This window comes from Coptis chinensis, chromosome 1 (assembly GCF_015680905.1).
Source record: "Coptis chinensis isolate HL-2020 chromosome 1, ASM1568090v1, whole genome shotgun sequence".
NCBI lineage: Eukaryota > Viridiplantae > Streptophyta > Magnoliopsida > Ranunculales > Ranunculaceae > Coptis > Coptis chinensis.
The window spans coordinates 56618010-56636207 of record NC_141456.1 but is presented as its reverse complement, the minus strand read 5'-3'; the positions used below and the strand labels follow the sequence as shown (position 1 = coordinate 56636207).

Genomic DNA, 18198 nt, shown 5'->3' with positions numbered 1-18198 from the left:
TTATATTTCAAATATTCACTTTGTAATTGTTTAGAAAATCGGGCTGTGACAACTCATCTGTTTTCAAGTCTCATCTAACCAGAGGGAAACTGTTCTTGCTATTGTTGATGGCACTTAATCTGACAACCTTTGTATAGGACTATGGACTCGCTAGCGTACGTTCATTTTGAAGGTTATTCACTACAACATAAATAACATACAATAGCATGTGCCGAGTGCTATCACAGATCTATGATAACATTTCTAGAATGCTAAGGCAAGCTATGCTATCTTAGGTCCGTAGAAAAGATAACATTCTCGAGTGCTATTACTAAATAAGCCACAACAGTTCTTTAGCGTTGTTATTGAGTACTTGTATCACTTTCTGAATGCCACCATAGAATATGCTGATATAATTGTAACAGAGTGCAATAATAGATGAGACAAAGATAACACTCTCTAGAAGCCATCATTGAATGCATAATTAATGACGTTCTTAGCATGCTCTATTATGCACTATTAGTGATTGCAAAATATAACCAAATTCTAAATGCTATCATATGCAATACTTTTAAATCTAAATAGCCGGATTTTTTAACCTATATGAAGGAATCATGTTAAACCTGTAAGGCTGTAACAAACCTGGATGTACACAATAACACATTCACCAAAACATTCTTATAACATTTGAACAAGTTTCATATAAACAAATCGAATGAACGATCGTCTAATATTTGCACATATACACGTAGATCAGACATACTACCTTAACATAGTTTCAACAATACATATAAGTTCCTTCTCTTCACAAAAATTACAAAATGATACATGAGTACATGACCCAATGATATATAGAAAAATTCAGCTACCCACCAATGCTCCAAAATTGATAAGAGACGGAATGTAGTACCATCACCATCACCTGCAAGTTTATCAAAAAACTTGTTAGTTCTCCTTTGCAATGCCAACAAGAGGACTCTCAGAAACTTGATGGGAATTCTGGAAAGATATCAAATCACCTTAGGCCAAAATATAACCAAAGAAAAGTGCAAGTTCTTCTTAAGCAACATGCATCATCACAAAAAGCAGGAGATAGAGGAGCTACTAGGCATCAAAGAAGGAGAACTCCCCGTAAAAGGGGATCCCACTATTTCAAGGCAGAGTCACTAAAGCTTTAATGACACCACTGACTGAGAAGAATCACAAGCTGGGTTGGGAAGAGCCTCTCATTTCAAGCTAGTGTGGAACTTAGATTTTAGCATATTTTCCAAATTTACCACAAGCTGGATTATATGCCATTATTTGTCTCGATGCTAGTTTAGGGGGAGGGGAAACAGAGCAGGGACTGGCCCTCGTACCTCGGGTTGTTGCCCTAGGAACATCCATCATAAACTTTCTATAAATTCCTAACGAGTGCAGTCATGGTGGCATAAAAAAAAGGGACAGACCATTCAAACGAGGTGGGGGCTTCTAATTAAGAGATCCTACGTGAGACAGATCAGGGGCAAGCATTGACTATTGTAGGATATTGTGATACTACTATATACTTGATAAGAGCCCAAAACTGTAGTTTTAACCCCTTAACAATCATACTTTTAGACCAATTATGTGAGTAATAAATAAGAGTTAATGCTGATTATGTGTTTTTATATATTTCAGGCAGTAAAGTCAATTATGTGCAGAACTGTGCCACTTTGGCGAGATAAAAGAGCAAGGGTTGATTGCTAAGAAGTTCTATGATTAAAGGCCGAGATTCAAGGAGAAAAAACCTTTGTAAAGCCCGGTCAAAAGCTGAAAGTCAAAGTCCACGCGGGCAGAAACAGTGCACAAAGTCAGTAGAACTTCCGAAGACCGTATCTTTGGACTCAGACCTTGGAATTGGGCCTACCTTATGTCAAAACGACCGGCTCAGAAAGAGATTTCCAATGGTCCAAGCTTTGGCCCAATCAGAAGAGCAAAAGTGGACTAAAGTCTTTTGAAGCCGAATCCAGCTGAAGAGCCCTTTTTGGACTGAAGAAATTGGGTTTTGGGCCCGATTTTCCGGCCCAAAACATGGCTCCAAGCCCATGCACGATTTTGGATCTGATTTCCTCCATATCAATAAAGAAGACTTAACTCTGAGATATAGATTAGCTTAGGATAGAAAGTAGCCATTAGAGATAGCTTCTAGATCTAGTTTTGAGAATTTTAATTAGTTAATTAATTAGTTTTTCATACCTTGTTTTAGATTAGTTATTTGAATCATTGTTATTCATTCATTAGATAAATAAAATAGTTAGTTCTTGATAAATTCGATTTTTGTTATTTAAAATTGCTTAGATCTAATTTCAATTTTTGTTTGTTATTCATTTCGTAGTTATTGATTTTGGGTTGGATTATTGTTTAGTTAAATTGCATAAAGTTAGAATCTTTCTATTATGTCGTATTCAATTTCATACGGAAAGGATAGCGTAATGATTCTCGGCTAAACCTCCATTAGAGGGGGTTGAGGAGCCTTGATGAAAGCTTGATTCTGGATTAGCGTAGAGTAGTCGTAAATTCCTTTCCATTCTAGAAATGATTAGTTCACCATGAGAATGGGTTTGATCGTTCACATGCTAGTTATGAATTGGTAGAAATACCATGTATAATTAGGGATTAGGATGAACCAATTGTTCATGAAGCGCTCAATTCGATTACTTAATTTATTCGTTGTTAGTAAAGTAAGTTGAATTAAGGTGGAATCAATCCCCTCTAATTCCTTATTATAGAATCAACGTAGTATTTCCGTAGTTTGAATCAATTATAGTTAATATCTTGTTATGCGTATTTGCATCGTAGTATAAGTCATAAATCTCTCACTCTCATAGACTTTAGATAAGACTGATTAGGTTATGAAACATCTCATGCTAAAGAATTAGGAGTGGAACGAATCATCTACTCTACCATATCTCAATAGGATTGAGAGTAGAATATTTGATAAAGCTTAATAGCAAACAATTTTATTTTAGTTTTACTAGCGGTTAGAGTTCTCGCGAGCTTTATTCATTAGTTAAACTAGCGTTTTAGAGGATTATCAAATGGCGCAAACTAGCGTTATAAAGGATTATCAAATGGCGCCGCTGCCATCTTAGTTCCCTTTCGCATTGTTTTCGTAGAATAATTAGTCTTCCAAAAGTCCCATTACACCCACCCACCATTGTTGGATTCTAACTGTGGTTGTCCGTTTCAGCATTTAAAAGTTCCTCGAAAAATTACACGGCGCACTTTTTCAAACAGAGCGCTACCTACACGCCCCAAACGCTGAACCCCCGAGCGACATCGCCAAGCTTCAAACCGAAGCGCGACCAGCCAAAACACTGTAATTCGAAGTTACATGGAGCGCACTTCGCTTCATATAGAGAGCGACACAAAGCCTCTGTTGAAATTGCCCGATTTCCTCAGTTTTGTTTCAAACTTTCCATTTCTTCAAGTTTTTCAGTGTTCTAACTTGTTATATATACTGAACACGCGTAAACAAGACGCTATTTATAAACGAAGCAAGGAGACATTCAGGTACTCTTTTCTTCCATTCCTCGCATCTTCTGTTAGAGGTTTATACTAGAATATCAGGATTGTTTGGAGTGTTGTTGTGTTTCGTTAAGATTGGTCTTAGCCTTGTATGAGATTACGGTCAGGCCGAAGAAAAATGCCTAACGTAATTAAACGGCAATGTCAATAAACACGCCTCTCTAGTATACAACTCACTACACCTCTAACTAGCATACTGATAATTGTAAAATGAATATCTTTACCTACGAAATAAAGCGATGAACTCTAAACGCAAGCAAAACTAAACTTAATCTTATCAGTCTATATTTATCAAAGATTATACTCTCAAGTCTATGAGATATAGTGGAGTAGAGTGATTCGTTCCACTCCTAGTCCTTCCGCATGCTGTGTTCTCACGTGTTCGTACTCTATACTTAAAGTTTAATGAGAGATTTACGAAAAAGGTGACTAGACTACAATGCGACTACCCACGAATTGCAACAAGTCGACGATGGGAATAACTAAGGGAATGCTACGTTGATTCGATAATAAGGAGTTAGAGGGGAATTGATTCCACCTTAACTCGACTTAATCCTATTAACTACAAATCGTCAGAATCCGAATTGAATCGCCCATGAGAACAATTGGTTCTTCCTAATCCCTAATTACACATGGCATTTCTACCAATTAATAACTAGCATGTGAACGATTAAACCCATTCTCATGGTGAACTAAACGTTTCTAGAGTGGAAAGGAAATTACGACGAATCTACGTTAATCGAATCAAGCTTTCATCAAGGCTTCTCAACCCCTCTAATGGAGGTTTAGCCGAGAATCATTACATAATCATTTCCGATTACTTTTAAACTAAACATGATATAAAGAATTGAAATTTACTTAATTAAACAATAATGAAATCTAATTTAATGACTCAAATGAAATAAGGACAGGAATTGAAATTAGATCTAGAAATGGAAATGACAAAATCGAAATTGATAAAAATACTACTTTATTGATCTAATCAAAATGAAGAACAAGATTCAAAGGTTTAATCTAGTACAATAATTGAAATGGAACTAAACTTAATTAATCTACATGAAAAACTAGATCTAGAAGCTATTTTAATGGCTACTTTCTATTCTAAGCTACCTTTATTTTCTAACCTAAAAATCTACTATTCTCTACTAAAAAATCTACCATGAACAAAGAGCTAAGCTTTTGTTTTTATACATTCAGATCCAAAAATCGTGCATGGGCTTGGAGCCATGTTTTGGGCCAAAGAATCAGGCCCAAAACCCAAATCTTTCAGTCCAGAAAGGCCTCTTCAACTGCATTTGGCTTCAACAGACTTTCAGTCCAATTCTGCTCCTCTGATTGGGTCAAGGCTTAGACCATTGGAAAGCTCTTTCCGAGCCGGTCGTTTTGACATAAGGTAGGCCCCATACTGAGGTCTGAGTCCAAAGATATGTCATTCGAAGTTCTCACGACTTTGTGTGTCTTTGTTTCCCAACGCCGACTTTTCAGCTTTTGACCGGCTTTTAGAAAGGCTTTGTCTTCTCGAAACTTGGCCTTTAATCACGGAACTCCTTAGTAACCGACCTTTGCTCCTTTATCTCGCTAAAGTGGCACATTTATGCACATAATGGACTTTGAAGCCTGAAATGCATAAAACACGTGTCGTGTTAACTCTTAATTATTACTCACATAATTGGTCTAAAAGTATGATCAAGTAAAGGGTTAAAACTACAGTTTTGGGCTCTTATCAAACCACCCCCAAACAGCATTTTGCTTGTCCTCAAGCAAAGATGAGAAATTAACATAAGTGACCAAAAAATGAGTTCTATCTACTTCTCGTTTAGCGAGGAAGGACAGCATTGACCATATGCAACAAGGCCTTAAACCACTAGGAATTCCCTAGTGGACGAGTTATAGCCTCGTGAGAGAGTTTTCCAAAGTGAAGGTACTCACAAACTTCATCTATACTACAACGACTAAGAAATAAAACTATTGTTTCCTTATTCGGTGCTCCAAACTATTTATACATCTCACTAGCTATGAACAAGAATAACCAAGTTAAAACCTAAGCTAATATATGCATAATAATCAATCATCTATAATAAACATATATACAATGAGTAATACTATGAAATGTCTAGCAGTGTCCGTTTCAAAACCTCGAATAACGTCCTTAAGTAGGTTCTCACAATAATAGTCAAGATACAACACTCTAATTTTTCCACTCAAGTTTCTTTACTCTAGTGTGCAACACTTTACCTTACAATCTCAATGACAACAAGGAAACCGAGTCGATCAAACACATCCGCCACTTACTATCACACTAACCTATTCCTAATTGAGCTAGAGGTCTTTATTAGGTGTTACGGGGGATTAGGAGATGGTTTAAGAAGGAAGAAAATGGATATTCAAAAATGGACAAGTCCGAGATAATAGAGTTTTCATATTATGTAACTTAGAGAAAATCTTGTTATTTTCTTTTGCTTCTATACTTTGTTTCCATCCTTAGCCATATATATGTATATATATATATATATATATATACTATATATATATATATATATATATACATATATATATATATATATATTTCTTTGGCTTTTGACTCCCTTTTATTCTATTTTTGGAGTTTTTATTTTATATCTATTTTTATTTTTCTTTATGGTTTAAGAAGGAAGAAAATGGATATTCAAAATGGACAAGTCTGAGATAATAGAGTTTTCATATTATGTAACTTAGAGAAAATCTTGTTATTTTCTTTTGCTTCTATACTTTGTTTCCATCCTTAGCCATATATATATATATATATATATATATATATATATATATATATATATATATATATATATATTTTCTTTGGCTTTTGACTCCCTTTTATTCTATTTTTGGAGTTTTTATTTTATATCTATTTTTATTTTTCTTTCTTTGGATGGAAACTTCTTTTCTTTATTTTCTGAAGCAATTAACTAACTTTTGTTTACACAGGTTTTTCTCTTCTTCTTTCTTCCTCATTCTATTCTCAGACTTATTCTAAATTGGGTGGGTTGATTTTTTTTTTTTTTTTTTTTTTTTTTTTTTTTTTTTTTATTTTTATTTTGTTTTGTTTTTGTAACAGGGTAAAGGATTTGTGGTTTATGGAAGGCTAAAGAAAGGCTCAGAGGAGCGACTAGCGGAAAATAATTCATAGGCTTGAATTTCTGGCTATATCGATCCAAAGAGGGCCTAAATTCTCGCTTAGGATATGGCATAGTGATCAAGCAAGTAGACGTGTGATATCTCTATCCGGATTTTACTTCTCCCTTGTGTCATTTCTCAAATGTTTCGCTTCATATAAAAGCTTTAGGCTATATTCTCACAGGGATTTGTAGAATAAGTACTCTAGCCTAGATTTCGAGAAACTTCATGCTAACAATCATAGATACTCATGTAATATATTTATAGATAGATGCAAAGAATTACCTATATATTAACCTAAGTTTCTAACAATTATTCGATGAAACAGCCTACGGAGACTTCTAGATTGTTAAGAGCATGGAGAAAGAAACAATACCAATATTCCTAAGTGTATAGCATAACTTATTTATTTATATTTTTTGAATTTTTGAAATTTTAACTAGAAACAAATGCATATTATACATATCTATATCCTAACAGATGCCTTAATTACACGTGTTTCTATGCCCCCAAACAAAAAGCATGCTTTGTCCTCAAAGCAATTAAATAAAGAGGGTAGGAAAAATACCATTGAAGCGCCGTGAAATTCAGAACATCATCAGTAAAACAAGGTTAGAACGCACTAATATAGGAAGTAAAACGACACAACTCTATATACGAAGTTCTACCCATTATGGGGTTAACAAGAATGAAATTGCTTGGGACATAAGCGGACACTAACTAGAATGAAACTTACCTTATCCCCCGCGATTACTCCTCATCTTACTCATCCTCTTCTTCCATAAAGAAGTGAGGTTCCTTTATATCCCCGCCATGCCATGATAATTTGCCGGGCTTCTCGCCATTTATCATCTATGATTGCTAACCTAGTAAGAGCCACTTTATCCGGACGGGGTGTAGGGTGCAACCTGATGAGGTTGTATCCTCCACCCTTGCCAAGTCATTGCATGGAAAGATCGAATAATACTATTGGTGGGTCATCTGATTAATCGAATCGTAATCCAATCCGTGAAACGTGTACAAAAAACAGGAAAGAAACATAGCATAATACGTGAAATTAAGACAGGCATAAGAAGGTACTTATGCCTCATGCTATGGGATCGAGCTAAACTAGACATCAAGGTTCGGGAAGGTCATGACACATACGCCCCGTGGCTAATGCAAGGAAGATCAAGTGGCATCATTCACGTAAGAAAACGCCATTCCCCTAAAATGTTTAGCATGATCCAAAACATAACAGTTCCTATGTTCATGGACAGGCTACCAAAGGCGACGTTATATTCCCCTTGGTCCTCGATATGGAAAATGCCCGCGCCATACGACTCATGCAAAAACTCGTAAGTGTAGACATACATATTGTCTACCCAATAGCACCATGGGTCTTGTATTTCAGCGGGCATAGCAAGTCCAAGAACAAATGCTAGCAAGAACCTGGTAATTTCCATTGGTTCATTATCAATGTTGATGGAGAACACTTGTTCTCCATCTGGTCTTTCAAAGAAAATGCAGTTATCGTAAAAAATAAGATGCTAGAGTCGGAGAATAAAGTGCATCGATCTCACCATAAGCGGCTCCCAGCCAACGAATGTGATCGCTTCGCGAAACCAAGCACCATAAGTAGTGCTTTGGAACAAATCTTCGAAAGACTATTCCGGTATCAATGTTGGAGATGTCATCTCAAAATTACGCTCTGGAATAGCTGCGAATGATCCGGATACTACGCTGTGAAAACCGGAAATTTCCCCGGTCCACGGAAGTCGTATGCGAAAGCTTCGATAGTAGCGGTCGCTTTAAAGAAATTGAAATTTCCAGTTTGTTTGAGTGGTCGCCTCAGCGAGCACGCCTCGACAAAAAACTCAGAAAAATATCAGAGCCGAAAAAAGCTCCTGTAGGGCGAAAAGGCTTCGCGATTTCTGCGAAAACTTCGAAAATGAGCCAAACGAGGGAATCGCGGGAGTGAAAGGTGAGTGATGGAGTTTAGGTGTAGTGTGAGTTGTGAGGATAGATTGTATCAAGTTTATATAGGTTTAAAGTTGCTAAAATGGATCGAAGTTGCCAAAACTAATTACGGCAGTTTCGAAAATCCTAAAATTTCCAAAGCCGAAAAACGGAAACAACTCATTTTCTTGATTCTAATTCAATCCCAAAGATCTTTTAGGTTGATTTTATGATAGAATGTACCTATTTAATCTAGATTTCATCCTACCATGATATTTATTCATATATATGCCTAAACAACCATATTTTTTTCACCTTGACTCCATAATAAATTCTAACACGAGGGTTATATAAAAATAATGCTTGAATTGATAAAACCACCCCCAAACAAGTTGGGAAGGTGGGATCAATATGAACAAACAACCACGATACTGAAAATAACCCCTTATATTAAAATTTACATTCGGAGTACATTACATTACAAAATTCAAATTACGGAAATAAACTTGCATTAAAATAAATAACAATAATGAAATTACAAATAAAACATAAAACATCAAACGATGCTATCCCTAACTACTCCGAATCGGTGGCGGAAGGCACACGCCTCGAGATCGCTCCCGAAGCTCCTCGATGGACCAGCACCATTCATCTTTTCGGCGACGGCGCCGTGTCTCGAGGGGTGTATCCTCGAAGGAGAGTCCCCGTGAGGTGGGAATCGTGGTCCGCATCTCGCCCCTCCGGCGCCGAGCTTCTAGCTCGCCCTCATCTGTTCCCACCTCTCGCCCTCTCTCTCGGGTACGGAGCTCGGTTATGATGCATCATTGCCTGTCGAGTCCGAGGTCTTCACAGATAGTGTTGAGCTTAACGCGATGCCACGATGGATCACAGCCATGCGTTACAGATCCGACCAAAGACCTCTCCAAGGCATCCGCGTCAAAAACCGCCAAGTCCTCCTCATCCTCCGAGGCATCCCGATTTCCCCAACCTCCTCTTCATTCTCAGCTCCACCATTCTCTTCTTCTTCTTCTCTATCCTCAGCCAATCTCCAAACCCGTTGGACACACTCCTTATAGATCACGAGGGTTACGGTGGAGGGTGATGTATGTCCGATCAATCGCCTCTTTGCTGCTCTCAACTTCAAAGATGATCTTTGTTATCAACACGTGAGAGGGCAAATGACCTCCCTACTCCCCTAATCATGTTCAGTAAAAACTCTAAGATGTAGAAGTCATACTTCCGCTCTTGGAGTATCCATAAGATGTGGAGGCAGTTCAGGCCGATGTCGCTGACCTTCCCTTCCCTCGATCGTTCCGACCAATCCATCGGTCAGCGCTGGTTGGTCCTAAAGGAAGTCTGTCGAACACAATGCGATCTTGCATTGTAGTCGCCTCCAATAACTGTCTCGTGCATCAATGGCTCTACCCCATTATGTTGGGACTCCTGCAGGGTGACATCCAGATGGATTCTAGGCGGAATGCCTAGAATCTCAGCCAACAACCTAGTCGTCACTTCCTTCCGCCTCTTAGCCACAACTACAAAAATCCTCGTCCTTTCCAACTCCCTCGTATCGTAGAACCGTCGGACTAAGTCCTCGTGGTAATAGGCTTCAGTCGAGTACCACAAGCTACTCCAGTCTCGACTGATCATCTCGTCACCGTAAAACGGCGCGAAGTGGTCGGCGGTAAAAGCTTGCTCTGGCAAAATTCGGTGTTGTTGAGCCATTGGAAGTTTGGAATGTAGTGGGGGTTTAAATGTGATGTGGTGGTGGGATTTTAATAGACCGGTTGAAGAAAACAGTGGTGGTGGTGGAGTGGTGGCGCGGCAGCACCAAAATTTGTTATTTTGGTGGATTTTTGGTGATGTAATTTGGTGGTAGTGGTGGTCGGTGGTGTTTGGAGTCGATTTGGGTTGGGTTTTGATTTTGGGCGTGGGTTAATTTTTGTTTTCTTTTTATTTTGATTTTGTTTTTTAGGTTTTTGGAGCTTGGGCGTTAATGGCGGATGGAGAAGAAGATCGAATTGTTGGTTAAGGTAAGGCGCTGCCACTTGTTGTCGGGTGGGGTTGGAGGCCCAAAATTGAAATTTGTGATTTTTTTCTGATTTTTCGCGAAACTTCAAATCAAAATTGCCGCTTCGTTACCGGTCCGATTTTTGCGAATGAGATATGGAAATGATCAGGAGAGAATTTCCAATCCAATGATCCATAAAACACTCTATTCTGACCGTGGATGACATATAAGATAGTGGAAAATGCCTCGAAGTGCGTGCATGACGTACGTTATGCGAACAATTGAACTCTAAATTCATGGATTATATCAACCCGAATCGTAATATAATAAAACGACCTAAGCAACTCTAATGGGACATAAATATTTAGTATGGAAACACGAACACCCCACCCCCAAACAAATTTTTACAACGAAGCTTAGAAAATTTGTTTTTATGCAGATGGTCTTTTAAAGTCGATTCGAGACTTCCTAGGTTACTATATATATATATATATATATATATATATATATATATATATATATATATATATATATATATATTTTTTAATATTATAAAATATAAAACAAAAATTTTAGAAATAAAAACAATAAACAATAAAGACATAATTCACCCCATAGAGAAACATGACTCAAAAAAATCCGAAAAACATGCAAGAGTGGAAAACGTGAATTATGTTTAAACGTGGACTTAGGATCCGGTACTTACAGCCACACACTCCATAGGGAGGGCCCGGTTACCTTAATGGTGCACTCACCAATATATGGAAATGAAAGGAAATGCACCAAACACAAAAGTTGAGTCGTTTATAGTCAGATACTCGAGACTTTATCTAGACGTATGTATGAACATGTAGTTTATCATATATCAACAACCGAAATAATTGTGGATCATTCCATAAATAAATATCACAGAAAACATATCCAAACACAATCAAGCACCAAGATTTCCTATGACTCAACCTAGTGAAATGAAAGCGAAGTCGGATAACCCTATTATGTAACCTATCATGCACCTTATTTTTCATTTTTGAATGAGTGGGTGTTCTAGTAAATAAGTGTGGAAAAGTGAATGGTTGTGGAGAATATGGTGGATATGGATAAGTTGTAGAAAGACAGGCTGTAAACAATAAGGATGTGGTTTTAACACAAAACTCATTTATTGTGTGTGTAGAGGCTGTCTCAATTCTGAAAATGAAGGTGTCAAATGGTTTGTCCTTCTGAAGTAGTTGTTTACTAGGTGGATTTAAAAAATTATGTAGCACGGGAGAAACAAAAGGGTCGAGTGCAAACTCGGGATTCCTTTGAAAGGGTGGGAGGAGGGGAATCGAGGTGGTTGTTGTGCAAAGTAGTTCTTGATAGGGTGATTCATCACCTGCTTGAAGAAACTCATCGAATTGCTCATCTAGATTGGTCATATCCTCGTTACTATGATAGTCATCTACATCTTTAAGAAAGTCATCTATCTCATCCTCATCCGTAATATGTGTATCGACTAGTGTAGGGATGGAAATGTTGGAGTCTGAACTTCCAAAGGAAAGAAATTTGGGCATATGATTATCAGGGAACGTGTTGTTGAAATAATCTCAAGCAACGCTCTTGATCATGCTAACCTCTCCATCCATAGACGAATCGGGAAACTGTGTCTTTGTTTTAAAAACATTGACTTCAACAGCAAGATGGCCAAAAGACATGGACATTGAACCACCGCGGCAATTAATGAGCGCATTGGCAGTTGCCAGAAAAGGACGCCCTAAGATGATCGGGACAGAGTCATTAATGACTTCTGTGTCGAGGATGACAAAATCAGCCGGATAGTAAAAATCCTAAATTTTTACCAGAATATTTTCGACGACACCCTTAGGATACTTAATAGACCGATCGCTAATTGCAACGCCATTCTAGTGGGTTGCATCTCGCCTAACCCTATTTGTCTATACAAATAAAACGGGAGTAAGTTTACACTAGCCCCCAAGTCTAATAACGCCGTCGTCGAGATAGGAATCTCCTAAGGTGCATTGTATAATAGGATCTACCGTGGTCCTTGTACTTAACAATTCCATTATGTTCGATAGAGTTGGGAATTGTTCCTCATTAAAAGCGCCTTTTGGTATATTGGTCTTACGCTAGTAGTACACAATTCCTTAAGAAACTTAGCATGGTGTGGTAGCTTTTTATAGCTTCGAGGAAGGGAAGGTTTATAGTTAGATTCTTAAAAACATCCCTAATCTCCTCGTAATTTGTATCCCTAGTTAACATGGCTAATTTTTGTGAAAACGGTGGTTTCTGTTTATATTTAGCAATGGTATTACCTGGATGTTTAACCGTGGCTTCCTGTTTCTTAGGTTTTGTTGTAATCGGGTACCTCTACAAAGGTAGGCTCTTCAGTTTCTATTTCTCAGATCTAGTAATATAGCGGTGTGTAGGTTATCGGTGGGGTAACTATAGGCATAGTTACTTTGTTATCAACCACTTTGCCGAACGGAGAGTGGTGATGGCCTTTAGCTCACCTACATTTTCATATTCACTACTAGTATTATCGGTTACCTCAAAAGGCTGTATTTGTTGTTTTAGGATTAGGTATTTCGTGACTGGCAACACACCTTTGGGTTAGGCTTTATCTTGAGCCAACCGCTTTTGGTTAAATTATTAACCGATTGTAGAAGGTTGTTGGTTAGATTGAGCCATGGTTTGGAAAAGTTTTTGGCTCACTTGTATAAAGGTGTCAAGACGATCCGGTTGTGTGGGTGTAGTAGTCACGGGTGGTGTGGACTGAACTAGTTCACGGAATTATTTATGGGTGGATTTTGATTGTTATTATTTACCTAACGATACCTCTATTAACATTATAATTATTATAACTACCTTGACTTTGTGCTTGACCTTGTCGAGGTTGCACTTGGTTGTTATAATTATTAAAATTCCCCGACCACGCCCTTGTCGTAGTGGGGCTTGGTTAAAGCCGTATGTAGGCCTAACATATTGATTATTGTACCCTCGAGGTGTGACGCTTTTGGTTATTTCTCCAACCGAAGTTAGGATTTTGTCTCCAAGGGGCTTAGGTTCACTATTAATGGAACAAGCCTATAGGCTATAGGACAGTCGGAGTCGATGCTCGGGCTCCAAATGAAACTACATGGATTTGAATTTACATTCATGACGGAATAGGATTTTGTTGAACCGAAATGGCCTCTACCTTTTAGTGAGTGATTCGATTAGAGTTTTTAGCTCGGATCGTGTTTAATTTCAAACATACCGCGCCTTAATCAGATTAGAAGAACTAGCGGAGCGGTGGATATCGCGTCCTCCCCGGTTGTTATTTCGCTTAGTTTGGTCCTCTAAAAATTTATAAGCCTCCGAGGCTCTTTTGCTTAAGAAACTACCCCCATTCATTATGTCAAGGACTTCTTTATGGTGGTGTAGAAGTCCTTTGAAAAAGGCACGAACTAACGTGTCTTTCGCTAAGTTATGATGTGGACACTCTATAAGGAGATCGGTGAAACGATTCCAAGCCTCTGAAAATGTTACATGAGGATTTTGTTGAAAGAAATGAATCTTGGAAAGCATCTCATCCGTCTTTAGGGGTGGGTAAAAATGTTCCATAAACAAATTGAACAAGTTTAGCCCACGAGTCCACGTAATCAAGGGGCCAGCGCTAAACAAGACGCCTTTATCGGGCTAAGGTGAAAGGGAATACCCTTAATTTAATTTGTTCCATACCAACCATAGGATGGTGGAATGTTGTTAGGACTTGTTCAATCCTACGATGTGCCGATAAGGTTTTTCATGGTCTAATCCATGAAAAATGGGTAACAAATTAAAATATTTGGAGGGATTCGAAATCCCTCACCGGTCTGCTAGAACGATGCAAGATTTGGGGCTATCGCCAAGGCTTTGTAGAAGTCGAGAGAGGCCTCTTTCTTCGTCGGGCATCAGGTCGTGATGTGTGTGAAATAGTAGCTAGAGGTGTTGTGGGGTGGTATACTAGATAGACTTGTTTGTTGACGTTGTTGTGTAATTACGCTCGGTGTTTTTGTTCGCCGCACCTTAATCTCATACAAGGCTAAAACCAAACTTAGCTAAACACATCAACACTCCAAACAATTCTCGATATACTAGTATAAACCTCTAACAGAGAGCGAGGTGTGGAAGAAAGGAATACCTGATTCGGCCCTTGTTTCGCTTATGAATAGCGCCTTGTTTACGCTTTGTTTAGTGTACATAGCGAGGTTAGAACACCAAAAATATGAAAGATCAAAGTTCGAATCAAAACCGCCGAAATCCGAAAATTTTGTTAAAGCGGCTGGTCACACAGATAAAGGCGGGTCGCTCGGTGTATCTTAGAATTCCAGAGTTTAAGGGCGGGTCGCGCTCCACATGGGGGCGGGTCGCGCTCGAGGGCCAGTGAGTTAGGGTGGTCGCTCAAGGAAAGATACCTTGCCCAAGTTATAATTTCTGGCCCGGAATTTTTCAACTCTGAAATGGACAACCACAATATGAATCAAACATGGGTGGGTGGGTGAAATGGGACTTTAAGAATAGTACTAACACTATGAAAACAATACGAAAGTGAAACTAAGATGGTAGCGGCGCCATTTGATAAATGATAAAATTGAATAGTTTTACCTACGAAATAAAGCGATGAAACTCTAAATGTAAGTAAAACTAAATGATAAATTATGTGTCTATATTTATCAAAGTTTCTACTCTCAATTCTATCGAAATAGAGTGGAGTAACAAGTTCGTTCCACTCCTAGTTCTCTAGCATGGAATGTTTCCTAATCTAATTAGTCGGTCTTAAGTCTAATGAGAGTTTTACGAGGGGGAATTATACTACGATGCAAAATGAAAAGCAATATGTTGAATGTCACTACGAAATATATGGAAATACTAATGTTCTTGAATCTAGATAAAGAATTAGAGGGGAATTGAATCCACCTCGAATCCGACTTAATCACCTAGAATAGATCGTTGTAATCCAATTCTTACGCTCTTACGGTAAGAATTGCTCGCTCTAATCCCAATTAACATGGCATTTCTACCAATTATAACTAGCATGTGAGGTTGTCCACCCATTCTCATGGCTAAACACCCACCTTCTAGAATGGAATAGACTCTACAACACTTCTACACTATACAACTAAGTTTTCATCAAGGCTTCATCAACCCCTCTAATGGAGGTTTTAGCCTTGATTCATCAAACCATCATTTCCCATTGAAATTGAATACAACATATTACAAAGATTCTAACTTTATGAAATTTAACTAAACAATAATTGAAATCTAATTAATTCCCAAATTAAGTCTGTTGAAGTCAACTGCAGCTGAAGAGGCCTTCTTGGACTGAAAGATTTGGGTTTTGGGCCTGATTCTCTGGCCCAAAACATGGCTCCAAGCCCATGCACGATTTTTGGATCTGAAAGTATAAAAACAAAAGCTTAATTCTTTGTTGGGGGTAGATTTTTTAGTAGAGAATAGTAGATTTTTAGGTTAGAAAATAAAGGTAGCTTAGAATATAAAGTAGCCATTAAAATAGCTTCTAGATCTAGTTTTTCATGTAGATTAATTAAGTTTAGTTCCATTTCAATTATTGTATTAGATTAAACCTTTGAATCTTGTTCTTCATTTTGATTAGATCAATAAAGTAGTATTTTTTATCAATTTCGATTTTTTGTCATTTCCATTTCTAGATCTAATTTCAATTCTGTCCTTATTTCATTTGAGTCATTAAATTAGATTTCATTATTGTTTAATTAAGTAAATTTCAATTCTTTATATCATGTTTAGTTTAAAAGTAATCGAAATGATTGCGTAATGATTTTCGCTAAACCTCCATTAGAGGGGTTGAGAAGCCTTGATGAAAGCTTGATTCCGATTAACGTAGATTCGCCGTAATTTTCTTTCCACTCTAGAAACGTTTAGTTCACCATGAGAATGGGTTTAATCGTTCACATGCTAGTTATTAATTGGTAGAAATGCCATGTGTAATTAGGGATTAGGAAGAACCAATTGTTCTCTTGAAGCGATTCAATTCGATTCTGACGATTTGTAGTTAATAGGATTAAGTCGAAGTTAAGGTGGAATCAATTCCCCTCTAACTCCTTATCATCGAATCAATGTAGCATTCCTTTAGTTATTCCCCATCGACTAGTTGCAATTCGTGGGTAGTCGATCGTAGTCTAGTTGCCTTTTTCGTAAATCTCTCATTATACTTTAAGTAGAGAGTACGAACAACGCGGAGAACACAAAGATGCGGAAGGACTAGGAGTGGAACGAATCACTCTACTTAAAGTGTAATGAGAGATTTACGAAAAAGGCAACTAGACTACGATGCGACTACCCACGAATTGCAACTAGTTGACGATGGGAATAACTAAGGGAATGCTACGTTGATTCGATGATAAGGAGTTAGAGGGGAATTGATTCCACCTTAACTCAACTTAATCCTATTAACTACAAATCGTCGTAATCCGAATTGAACTGCTTCGCAGAACAATTGGTTCTTCCTAATCCCTAATTACACATGGCATTTCTACCAATTAATAACTAGCATGTGAACGATTAAACCCATTCTCATGGTGAACTAAACGCTTTCTAGAGTGGAAAGAAAATTACGACGAATCTACGCTAATCGAATCAAGTTTCATCAAGGCTTCTCAACCCCATCTAATGGAGGTTTAGCCGAGAATCATTACGCAATCATTCGACACTTTTAAACTAAACATGATATAAAGAATTGAAATTTACTTAATTAAACAATAATGAAATCTAATTTAATGACTCAAATGAAATAAGGACAGGAATTGAAATTAGATCTAGAAATGGAAATGACAAAATCGAAATTGATAAAAATACTACTTTATTGATCTAATCAAAATGAAGAACAAGATTCAAAGGTTTAATCTAGTACAATAATTGAAATGGAACTAAACTTAATTAATCTACATGAAAAACTAGATCTAGAAGCTATTTTAATGGCTACTTTATATTCTAAGGTACCTTTATTTTCTAACCTAAAAATCTACTATTCTCTACTAAAAAATCTACCCCCAACAAAGAATTAAGCTTTTATTTTTATATTTTCAGATCCAAAAAGCGTGCATGAGCTTGGAGCCATGTTTTGGGCCAGAGAATCAGGCCCAAAACCCAAATCTTTCAGTCCAAAAAGGCCTCTTCAGCTGCAGTTGGCTTCAATAGACTTTCTGTCCACTTCTGCTCCTCTGATTTGGTCAAGGCTTAGACCATTGGAAAGCTCTTTCCGAGCTGGTCGTTTTGACATAAGGTAGGCCCCATTCCGAGATCTGAGTCCAAAGATATGTCCTTCGGAAGTTCTGCTGACTTTGTGTGCTGTTTCGGCCCGCGTCGACTTTTCAGCTTTTGACCGGGCTTTTAGAAAGGCTTTGTCTTCTCGAAACTTGGCCTTTAATCACGGAACTCCTTAGTAACCGACCTTTGCTCCTTTATCTCGCTAAAGTGGCATATTTCTGCACATAATGGACTTTGAAGCCTGAAATGCATAAAAACACGTAATCAGTGTTAACTCTTAATTATTACTCACATAATTGGTCTAAAAG

The 18198-nt window shown here is 37.7% G+C and overlaps 1 long non-coding RNA gene across 1 annotated transcript in view; it reads right to left on the bottom strand.

Annotated features, from left to right (window-relative positions):
- Positions 1-730: 730 nt before the first annotated feature.
- Positions 731-18198, bottom strand: part of LOC147524637 (uncharacterized) — a 50489-nt gene continuing 33021 nt past the window's right edge. Inside the window, exon 2 of the long non-coding RNA XR_015197059.1 lies at positions 731-901. This is a non-coding gene — a long non-coding RNA (uncharacterized LOC147524637). The remainder of the gene's footprint in view (positions 902-18198) is intronic.